Here is a 10,195-nt window from a genome sequence, read left to right on the forward strand (position 1 = left end):
GTGTGTGTGTGTGTGTGTGCGTGCGTGCTAAAAGTTTCGCAGCTCAAATTTATCCCGTGGCCAGTCTCGCTCAGACTTACTGTACAACGCATTACCCATAATCAAGGCTGTACTTACTCTCACCGGCAGGGAAAAATGCCGTTTATAAGACCACGACGTGACAATCAAGGCAATACGTAGGTGAATCACACACGCACGCAGTAGTAGTAGTAGCAGTAGTAGTAGTAGTAGTAGTCGTAGTAGTAGTAGTAGTAGTAGTAGTAGTAGTAGTAGTAGTAGTAGTACTTAGTAAAAGATGTACTAGCAGAGGTTGTTGTCATAGATGATAATAGTGTTGTTGTTGCTACTTTTTTTGCCACTAATTGTGTTTTTTTGCCTTTTCATTCAGGGTATTTTCATCATTCTGCCTTTGCATCGCCATTATCGCGTGCCCGAGCAAATCTGGCTGGAGGAGAGGCAGCGGAAGGCGTAATGAGAGTGTGCTGGAACGTGCTAGGGGAGCCTGACGGTATTTTGTCGATGTGAAGGCATCTGTATTTTTTCATTGCGTTTTTTTCATTAAGGGTCTATTTCAGTTGGCTGCCGTCACGTTACCTCTTTGTGAGAAGGCTTACCTGTTGCATGCGGCAGGAGAGTGCGCACACCTGGACTTAATTAATTTCCATACTTTGACTTGGTGTCCGCTTGTGTGTGTGTGTGTGTGTGTGTGTGTGTGTGTGTGTGTTTGATGGACCCGTGAATGCTATCCATATCAGTATTTACATTAATTTCAGTATAGTAATGTATTTCCTGTATTTTTTGTTTGTATTGTTGTTTGTTGACAATAAATATTTATCAAACTTTCTAACCGCAAGCGCATATGTGTGTGTGTGTGTGTGTGCGTGTGCGTGCGTGTGTGTGTGTGTGTGTGTGTGTGTGTGTGTGTGTGTGTGTGGAAGACGGGCTTACAAAAGGCAGTAAAGGCGTTATTATCCCGTGAATGACGCAATCTTGTTAAAATGAAAGAGTTGAATATCAGCCACAAAAGCCAGACTTAAAGTTGCTTATCTACCCAATTTTACGCGTTGGCAACTGAGCAATGACGCAATTAAGACAGTACACCAGACGACCAAGGGACTCTCTCTCTCTCTCTCTCTCTCTCTCTCTCTCTCTCTCTCTCTCTCTCTCTGGAAAACATATTAAACCTTCTATGACACAAGACGATAAAGTAAGTAAAGGAAAAGTGTACGTACGTACGTATGTGGTTTCCTGTAAATATTCTACCGAGGCTTGTTTTCTCTCGTCTCTCCTATCTGACTCCACGACATCCAAGGTTAAAGGTCAATAGTTTTCCTTGAAGGGGGAGCGCGAGGCAAGTCATCATGTGGCCGGGAAAAGAAAGTGGGAGAAATGGAAGAAAGTGATGGGGAAAAGAAATAACTATATTGAAATTCCAAGAAACACCAAGTTTTTTTTTCTTTCTTTGCTTTTTTGGCTTCATACCATTTTTTTTTTTCTTTCTCTGTCTCTCTCTGGCTTTTTCCACCCTGGGGTTTCTGTGTGCAAGTGTATCTATATTTATCCTCTTTGTTTTTTGTTTTTTTGTCAGTCTCTATCTCTTTATCCTCCTGGTGTCTGTGCTTCTGTCTATCAGTGTATCGTTACGTCTGCTTTCTCTCTCTCTCTCTCTCTCTCTCTCTCTCTCTCTCTCTCTCTCTCTCTCTCTCTCTCTCTCTCTCTCTCTCTCTCTCTCTCTCTCTCTCTCTCTCTCTCGTCCTGAAGTCAATTTTCACTTTTGTCTTTTCTAATCCTGCATGATAGCCTCTATGCATCATCACTCTTATTTTTATCCTGTTATTTACCGAGCCTTCAGTGTATCCTCTTAGAATCCATTACCATGATCTCAGTACTCCTTGATTTACCTTCACTCTTTCCTCAAGGCCAGATAAATTTCTCCTCACCCTCTTAATACGTTAAACTTTCCACACTCTTCCCCCACTCTTTACCCTTTCCATCACCAGTAGTTAAATGAGGAGGAGGAGGAGAAGGGGGAAACGGAGAGGAGGAGGAAGGGGGGTAATCATGCTGGAAATACTGGAACCGCCCCTCGAGTGACTGTTAATTACAGGCTAAAAAGAGATTGCTTAATAACATTGACGATGCGAGCAAAATAATATAGCTTTCCTCCCCGCCCTACGTTTTCTCTCTCTCTCTCTCTCTCTCTCTCTCTCTCTCTCTCTCTCTCTCTCTCTCTCTCTCTCTCTCTCTCTCTCTCTCTCTCTCTCTCTCTCTTCCTCCCGCTTCCCGCCTACCTCTTTCCCGATCCCCATCACCCCATTTTCTTTAATGAATGGGTTGGGTGTGAAACTAATTATCGAAAGCTAATTATCAGCAGCTGCAGAGACTTAATGGGGTTTATGGTGATGTAATTATCGAGTTGTCACAATGAGAGGGATTGGCTTGATTAATGCCCTCGCTCTGTTATGTGTTACGAGCCTGCGGAGGAAGGACGATGATGCTAATGTTAAGTGAGGGACATAAGAAGGTGGCGCTAGGTGTAGGAGGCGCTGGCAGCAGAAGGACAGTGAGAAGAGAATTATTGTGGTTTGCTTTGACTGGATATCCAAAGCTGTATCTGGATTTTGGAGTGTTGTTTTCTATTTATTGGTTTCTTCTTTTTTTTTTTTTTTTATTTATCTGATAGCGCCTACCGTCTGTATCTTCCGTATAAGTTTAAAGTTCGACACATACACACACACACACACACATACATACGCGATCCAAGAAGCCAGGAAGAGATGAAAAAAGAAATGAAGGGAGGAATGGGAAATAAAAGAATGGCGAAAATTATAGGAAGAAAAAAATTAAACAAATTCACCGCAGCCACGGCACACACACACACACACACACACACACACACACACACACACACACACACACACACACACACACACACACACACACACACACACACACACAAACAGGGAAATGTGAATGGTGGGGAATAAGAAAGAAGCAAAAGATGAAAAAGGAAATTGCACCGATGCCTACATTGAAGCTACACCAAAAAGGCCGCTTGTACATCGCAAATATCCTTGTCGAAGTTTGTTTCCACAGAAAAAAAAAAAAAAGTCAGCTGAGGAACATGGAGGGCAACAAGTGTGCTTCCTTCACTAATGATCAAGGAGGGAAACTGAGCAAGAACGCTATGGCTGCTGTAACAAGGAGAGCCGCGGAATGTTTACATTGAAATTAAGTAGGAATAATTCAGTCAGATTTCTAACTACCACTGCGTTTTTTTTTTTTTTTTTTTTGCATGAAATGACCTTGAGCGTTTAACCTGAAAGGGAATATACAAACAACAAAAATACAAACATGCAAATATGGTCTCTCTCTTGTGCAGAAACCACCTGGAGGAGTTTACATCGTCAATTTTAAGACTGACACCAGAGGGAAGTTTCATTGGTCGTCAATTTATTCATCTGCCTTTATTTCCATAGTACTCTGATTCCTATTGCATATCTTTTTCTGTCGTATAGCGGTTGTGTTTGGTGATGGCCAGGTTACTTAGTGCGTTTTCGTATATTCTTATAGTTACACGTACTGATGTTACGATAATTCCTCTATTTTACTTTATATACCCTGCTTTATTTTCGCCCTTGCGTGCTGTCTTGCCTTTGCTTTCCTGCGGGTGTTTTCTCAGTGCGCTGTCGTATCGTTGCATAGTGAATGGTACATGCAAAGTTTTCTCTCTTTTGTATGTATATTAATGCCCTAAAGGGGGTGTCGCAGCGCCTGTCCCACATGCTGTATTCATGTTGTCTTTTGGTGTCTTGCATTATACCACATTATCTTTTTTCTCCAGTGGTCTAGTTGTCTTTCGCTTCTGTCTGTCTTCGTGGCGCGGGGACGGGATGAACGAAAGACCGAGCTCAAGAAAATGCTGTAGAGTGGCTGTTTACTGCCTTTCAGCTTGTTTACCAAGTTTTCCAATAATCTTAATTTAGGTTAGTCTGAGAGAGAGAGAGAGAGAGAGAGAGAGAGAGAGAGAGAGAGAGAGAGAGAGAGAGAGAGAGAGAGAGAGAGAGAGAAGAGAAAAGGGGGGGATTGGGAGAGGACAGATCACTTCCAAGAAAATACCAGTGTGTTTCCAGTGTGCACACACACACACACACACACACACACACACACACACACACACACACACACACACACACACACACACACACACACACACACACACACACACACACACAGTTAGTCTTGGAGGCCCAGAGGCTACCACCATCTTACTACCCATAATAAGTTTGTGTTTGGACTTCTCCTCTCATCATCATCATTTATTTGTTTCTCTCACACGATTTATCGCCGTACATTTACTTTATTTGTGTAGGACCTGTTGTGTTACTTCTTATAGTGTGTGGAGTGGGGGGAATATACCTTCAGGAAGAATTATTTATTTGATGTTCAGTGACTGTGTTTCTTTTGAGGAGAACACAGTCTTCCAAAGAAATAAAAAAGATAGGGAAGTTAAAATATAAATAGTAGGTGACTGGAATGTAGGCGAAAAAAAAAAAAGAAATCTTGTTTATTTCTCTTGAGGTGATGCCAAAGGGACGTAACAGTAGTGATGAAGGATAGATGAGACTGTGTTGTGGTTAAGAATCCCTGTGGCTGTGGTAATGTAGAGAGAGAGAGAGAGAGAGAGAGAGAGAGAGAGAGAGAGAGAGAGAGAGAGAGAGAGAGAGAGAGAGAGAGAGAGAGAGAGAGAGACAAATGGTATTTCCTAAGCTGATCTTCCCTTGCAACTATTTATGTGACATTCTTTGCCATTCAGCTCCAGCAGTGGACACGAACAGTTGTAAACATTTTGTCCGCTGTTCTGAGTTTCTTTGTGTGTATTTATCTATGCACGAAACAAAATGATACTGACTTTTTTTTTCTTTGCACGAGATCTGTATTTTTATCAATCAATGAAATGATTGGTACCAGCTTTCCATCGGCCTGGAGAATGTGAATGATAAAAAAACAATAACAACTGGGAGACAATAATGATTGAAATCCATCACGAAAATCTATGAAATCAAACAAAAAGTTGTCCGAATCTTTAGAAGGAAGAGTCTGACGAGCTGGAAGGAGGTAAATAAAAAGAGGAGAATCAGAGAAAAAACACTTATAAAACCTGACAACTGACAGATTTTCATCATATTAGAAGACTTAGGATTTAACAAAGCGTTCAGCACCATGGAATTAAATGTTGCAGTCATGTTGGTGATGCATGTGCCTCTAAATGAAATAATGAAATGAAAAAGACCTTTTCTTCAAGTTTTCCTGCGTAGGTTGTCATTCGTTTACCTGGCATTAAACATGTGAACTTTCTTGCCTCGTTATTTTAATATCCATGACTGAGTACTGGATCAGAGATTGAGGATCAGTAAATCAAAATTCTAGTCTGGAAATCAATCGTCTTAATTTCATGAGAGTTGATGACTGGAGTCCCTGATACATTGGTCGTCTCACTGTCTCTCATCTGGCCTGACCTCCATTCCCTCTTGCTTCTTCCTCCTTATCTCCTGTCCCATTCGACGTGTCCCCTCTCATCTGAAATTCCGTCTCCTGTCCCAGCCGTTCCATTTTCCGAGCAGCACCGCAATGCCACTGTACCCTTTGATCTGACTGGCCTGGCTGACCTCCACCCTCCACACACCAGCACTGTTCCATCACAGCCAGCCATCTCTTCCTGTCTCATTGTAACCTCCTTTATCCTTTGTATTTCCTGTCATCAACAAGGCTACTTTTACGTTCTTGCACCGGGTATTTCATCTACTAATAACCCCTTTCTCTGTCACCAAACTATAAACTCCCACTTCATACCTCGCTGCGGTCACTCAGCGTCATCATGTCCCGCCCCACCCCGCCCCGCCCCGCCCCGCCCCGCCAGTCACCTTTAAGCACATAACTTGGCGGCTCGCCTCAGGTGGCCGCGCCCCCACAGGCCTCCACACCACCATTGATCACCTCTTGCCAATATTAGTCACTCCCCAAGCCCGCAATGCACACGTTAATACAATGCATGCAGCCTGCCTCTCTTACACGCACACGCACACACACACACACACACACACACACACACACACACACACACACACACACACACACACCCTGTCATTATATCAGTATTGAAAAATTACAATAACTGAAACTATATCTGGTGTTAACGTATTTTCAATTCTCAATATTTTAGCTTACATTGGAAAGAAAAATACTGGAGTATACCAGCTCTAGAAAATCGGAAGATTTAGAGGTAGGTGCCTTAGTCTTAAGACAGCGTAACGGAATACCTGTTTTTGGGAACGTAGATAAAATGTTAATGTCAAAGCATCGTTCGGTCAATGTGACTTCAATTGTAGGTCAGTTTCTCGGGACTTTCAATGTAGGGAAAATAAGGGATCGTTTAGATAAACAATGCTTAACTGAAGAATCAAAGTATGGCTTTACTGTGGGAGGGGACACGCAGGAGATTTTAGAAGACTCCTGAAGCAGTAGATAACGGAGGCACTTATGATGTCATTTGCTTGAACTTCAGGTAAGAGAGAATTGGTTCTTAAATACACGAAGGGGTTGGTTTTCAAATGCAGTACCAGTAAAGTGACAAGTGAATGGAATAAACTCAATGGTCAGGTCGTTAGAGCAGAATCAATGGGAAACTTTAAAAGAATATTAGATAAATCTATGAATAGAGAATATAGATTGATAAGGATAAATATATTTTTATAAAGGGGCTGCCATGTGCTGCTGTACTGGCTTCTTGCATCTTGCCTTATGTTCTTTTGGGATTTTGTGGCATAGTTCCCGTGGCCGCACCGACCTGGCTGCCTGGGATGGTGCAGCTGCCGGGGAAGGCTGCGGCTGCTGCAAAGTTCCCATAAAAGATGTATCAGTTTAGGTTTTTGTGTTTTCTGCTCTAAGACTGTTGTGTTCGTTGTCTCTGTTTTTTTTTTTTTTTTATTGTTCTCCCATTTATGTTCCCGGTGTTCTGCCTTTGTCTTTCTCTCTCTTTGGTCTTTCAAAATGTGGAGGATTTTTTTTTTTTTTTATAAAGTGTGTTGACAGGTGTGTGTGTTTTTGTTTTATATGTTCACTGTATACGCTTCATAACGCTTGATACTGATAGCGGAAACCAAGATTTTGTATACTGATAAGAAATTGGGAGTTTCTGCAAGTATCAATGAAGCTCTCCAGTCACTGGAGAGCCTCATCAATGAAGAGGTCCAGTCACCGCCACACGCCTTACCTGCACTGCTAAGTAAAGTCAAATCTTTCCCTATGTTTTTTTTTTATTTTTTATTATTATTATTATTATTACCATCGCTCCTTTTTCGTTACATAATTTTCTTTTTTTTTCTTCCCTTACCATTACCTCCTTAACACATTTCCCTCATTTTTCCAGTTTTCTTTGCAAGCTTTGACTTTCCTTCAATCCTTCCTACGTTCTCTAACCTTCTCCTTCTCATTTTCTTTACCATTACACGCTTTTATCGCCTCTTCCCTTCATTTATCCCTTTCTCTAGACGCTTTTCATCAACTCATTCCTGTATCGACAGTCTTCCCTTCACATTCTCCTCCTTTCTCCCATTACATCACATCTTCTCATACATCTCCTCCCTTCCTATACACACATATCATCCACTCTCCCTTCGTGACACCATCTCTCCCCCTCACGCGTCCCTCCAGCCCCTACAGCCCCGCAGCCTCCGAGGGACGCGCCTTGGCCGTAAGTTATCCTCGCGGCCGGTAAACTTAGGCCGCGAGGACCATAAAGCAGCGGCAGCGTTATATTACCCGCGAGCAGAGAGAGAGAGAGAGAGAGAGAGAGAGAGAGAGAGAGAGAGAGAGAGAGAGAGAGAGAGAGAGGAGAGAGGTTACTTTGCCATTCGAATATACAGTATAAGAACGATACGCTTTTCTCACGATCAGCTAATCTTTCAATAAGATGAAGAGAGACGTAAACCACCTTGCATTCCACAAATTGAAGGAATAATAAAAGAGGGGCCGAAATAACGAAACCCGAAGTGACAGCCTCTCCCTTCACAGTCCCTCGGTCGGCTCGATTAGTGGTCGCAATTTTTACAAGGATAAATCAACCGAGTCCAGAAATATTAACACATAGCTTAGACCTCTTGCTATTTTTGCACCCTGTCAGAGCCGCACGGAGCCTGACGCGGGGTGATGCGCTCAAATATGATGCTTCCTTTCGTTCCAGGTGGTGTCGAGGGAGCAGTGTGTACCAGGTCTCTGAGAATTGAGTTGCACAGGGCTCAGAAATCCATGGGTCACATCAGCATTTATGTTCCCATCAACGTTTAATGGTTTGCGGCGTGTTAGCAGTCCTTGCTTCTATCTGTTTCCTGGAAAATCGACGGAGAGAGAGAGAGAGAGAGAGAGAGAGAGAGAGAGAGAGAGAGAGAGAGAGAGAGAGAGAGAGAGAGAGAGAGAGAGAGAGAGAGAGATTTGTAGAGGAGGAAAGAATAGGAAAATAAACAAACAGAAGTCAAAAAGGAGGGCACTAAAAACAGAAGGAAAAAGAGAAAAAGGAGGAGGAGGAGGGGAAGGAGGACTAATGGGAAACAAGAACATGGGAGTCCCTATGGTGACAAAGTGATAAAGAGGCATCGGGCATAAGGGGAAGTAAAATAAACTGAAGAAAAGAGGAATAAAGGATAGTGGGGAAGAAGAGGCGTGAAAGAAAGCAGGAATGAGTGAAAGAGGAAGAGAAAGAAGCAATGAAAAAAGAGGTCGGATGAGACTAATGAAGGAAGAGAAAAGAAGGAATGAAAAAGGGAATGGTGGAATCAGTATGAGAATGGAGGAAGGAGTAAATGGAAAAAGAATAAGAGTGATTAAAGGGAGAGAACCAGGAACGAATTTAGGAAGAAAGGAGGAGGAGTGAAAAAGGAAGGAAGAGGAACAGCAAATATGAGAAGGGGAAAAGGAGTAAATAAAGGAAAGGTAGGAGTGATGAAAGGGAGAGGATGAGGAACGAATTAAGGAAAAAAAAAAAGAAGAAATAGGAAACACTAAATATGGAGAGGAGGAAAGGAGTAAATGAAGGAGGGACAGGAATGATCAAGGAAGAGGATGAGGAAGGGCCAGGCAGGGTGCAGGAAGACACCAAATTCACACTGCCAGCACTAAGCCAGATGGACAATGCAAGGTTACCATTTAGCGATTAAGCCTCCCGCCCAGGTCACCGCGCGTGGACTCATGAATGTTGCATCCTCAGGGGACGCAGCAAGAGGAGGAGGAGAAGGAGAAGCAGCAGGAGGGGGAGGAAGGAGCAAGGGAGGGAGGAAATGGAAAAGAGACACAAGTTTCCGAGTGGGGTTTACAAATTATTCTATTTATACTGCTGGTAGTGGTGGTGGTGGTGGTGGTGGGAGAGATAGAGGTGGTGGTGATGATTATGGTGCTCCTACTCCTCCTCCTACTCCTCCTCCTCCTCCTCCTCCTCCTCCTCCTCCTCTTAATGGACAGATACGTAACTCATGTGCTCTCCTTCATTAAAACGAGTTCCTCTTATTCTTTTGCAGTCTCTCCTCCTCCTCCTCCTCCTCCCCACCCAGACATGTAAATAGTAGTGTGCCCTTGCTCCTTAAGGTGGGTTTGTCTGGTTTTGTTGCAAACGCCATCCTAATTTTACTTTCCTGCACCATTTACTGTCATCACCACCACCACCATCAACACCGCCCTTGCAGACCATCACCGCTCGTGTGTGTGTGTGTGTGTTTAGTCCTTCGGGGAAAAAATTTACTTATCTGATGTTTGGGAAAAATAAAAGTGAAATAAGTAATATTACAAGAATAATTAGGGTAGAAAATAAACAGAAAAACAGCAAAGTTATCACTCAAAGATTCCACGGCACGACACGGAAAGCAAGGCGTAGTGAAGACCAGGAAGCACAAAGGGAATTTTGGAGAAATCCTGTATATATATAACACGAGTAGGGGAAGACCATCTGTCATTCAGATCGAGATGGTAAAAATCCTTTGGCGGCCATTCATAGTGCATTGCTAGGAGTGGAGAGAGGGGGACGCAGCAGTGAAGGGTGAAAGGCTAAAGGTATAGATGAGTAGAGTGCAAGGGAGAGGGGATGCTTTGACGAGTTGAGACTTGTGTGTGAAAACAGGGAAGGAACTCTAGAGAGAACTTCTGCACA

The sequence above is a fragment of the Scylla paramamosain genome, chromosome 26, assembly GCF_035594125.1.
Source record: "Scylla paramamosain isolate STU-SP2022 chromosome 26, ASM3559412v1, whole genome shotgun sequence".
In the NCBI taxonomy this organism is placed as follows: Eukaryota; Metazoa; Arthropoda; class Malacostraca; order Decapoda; family Portunidae; genus Scylla; species Scylla paramamosain.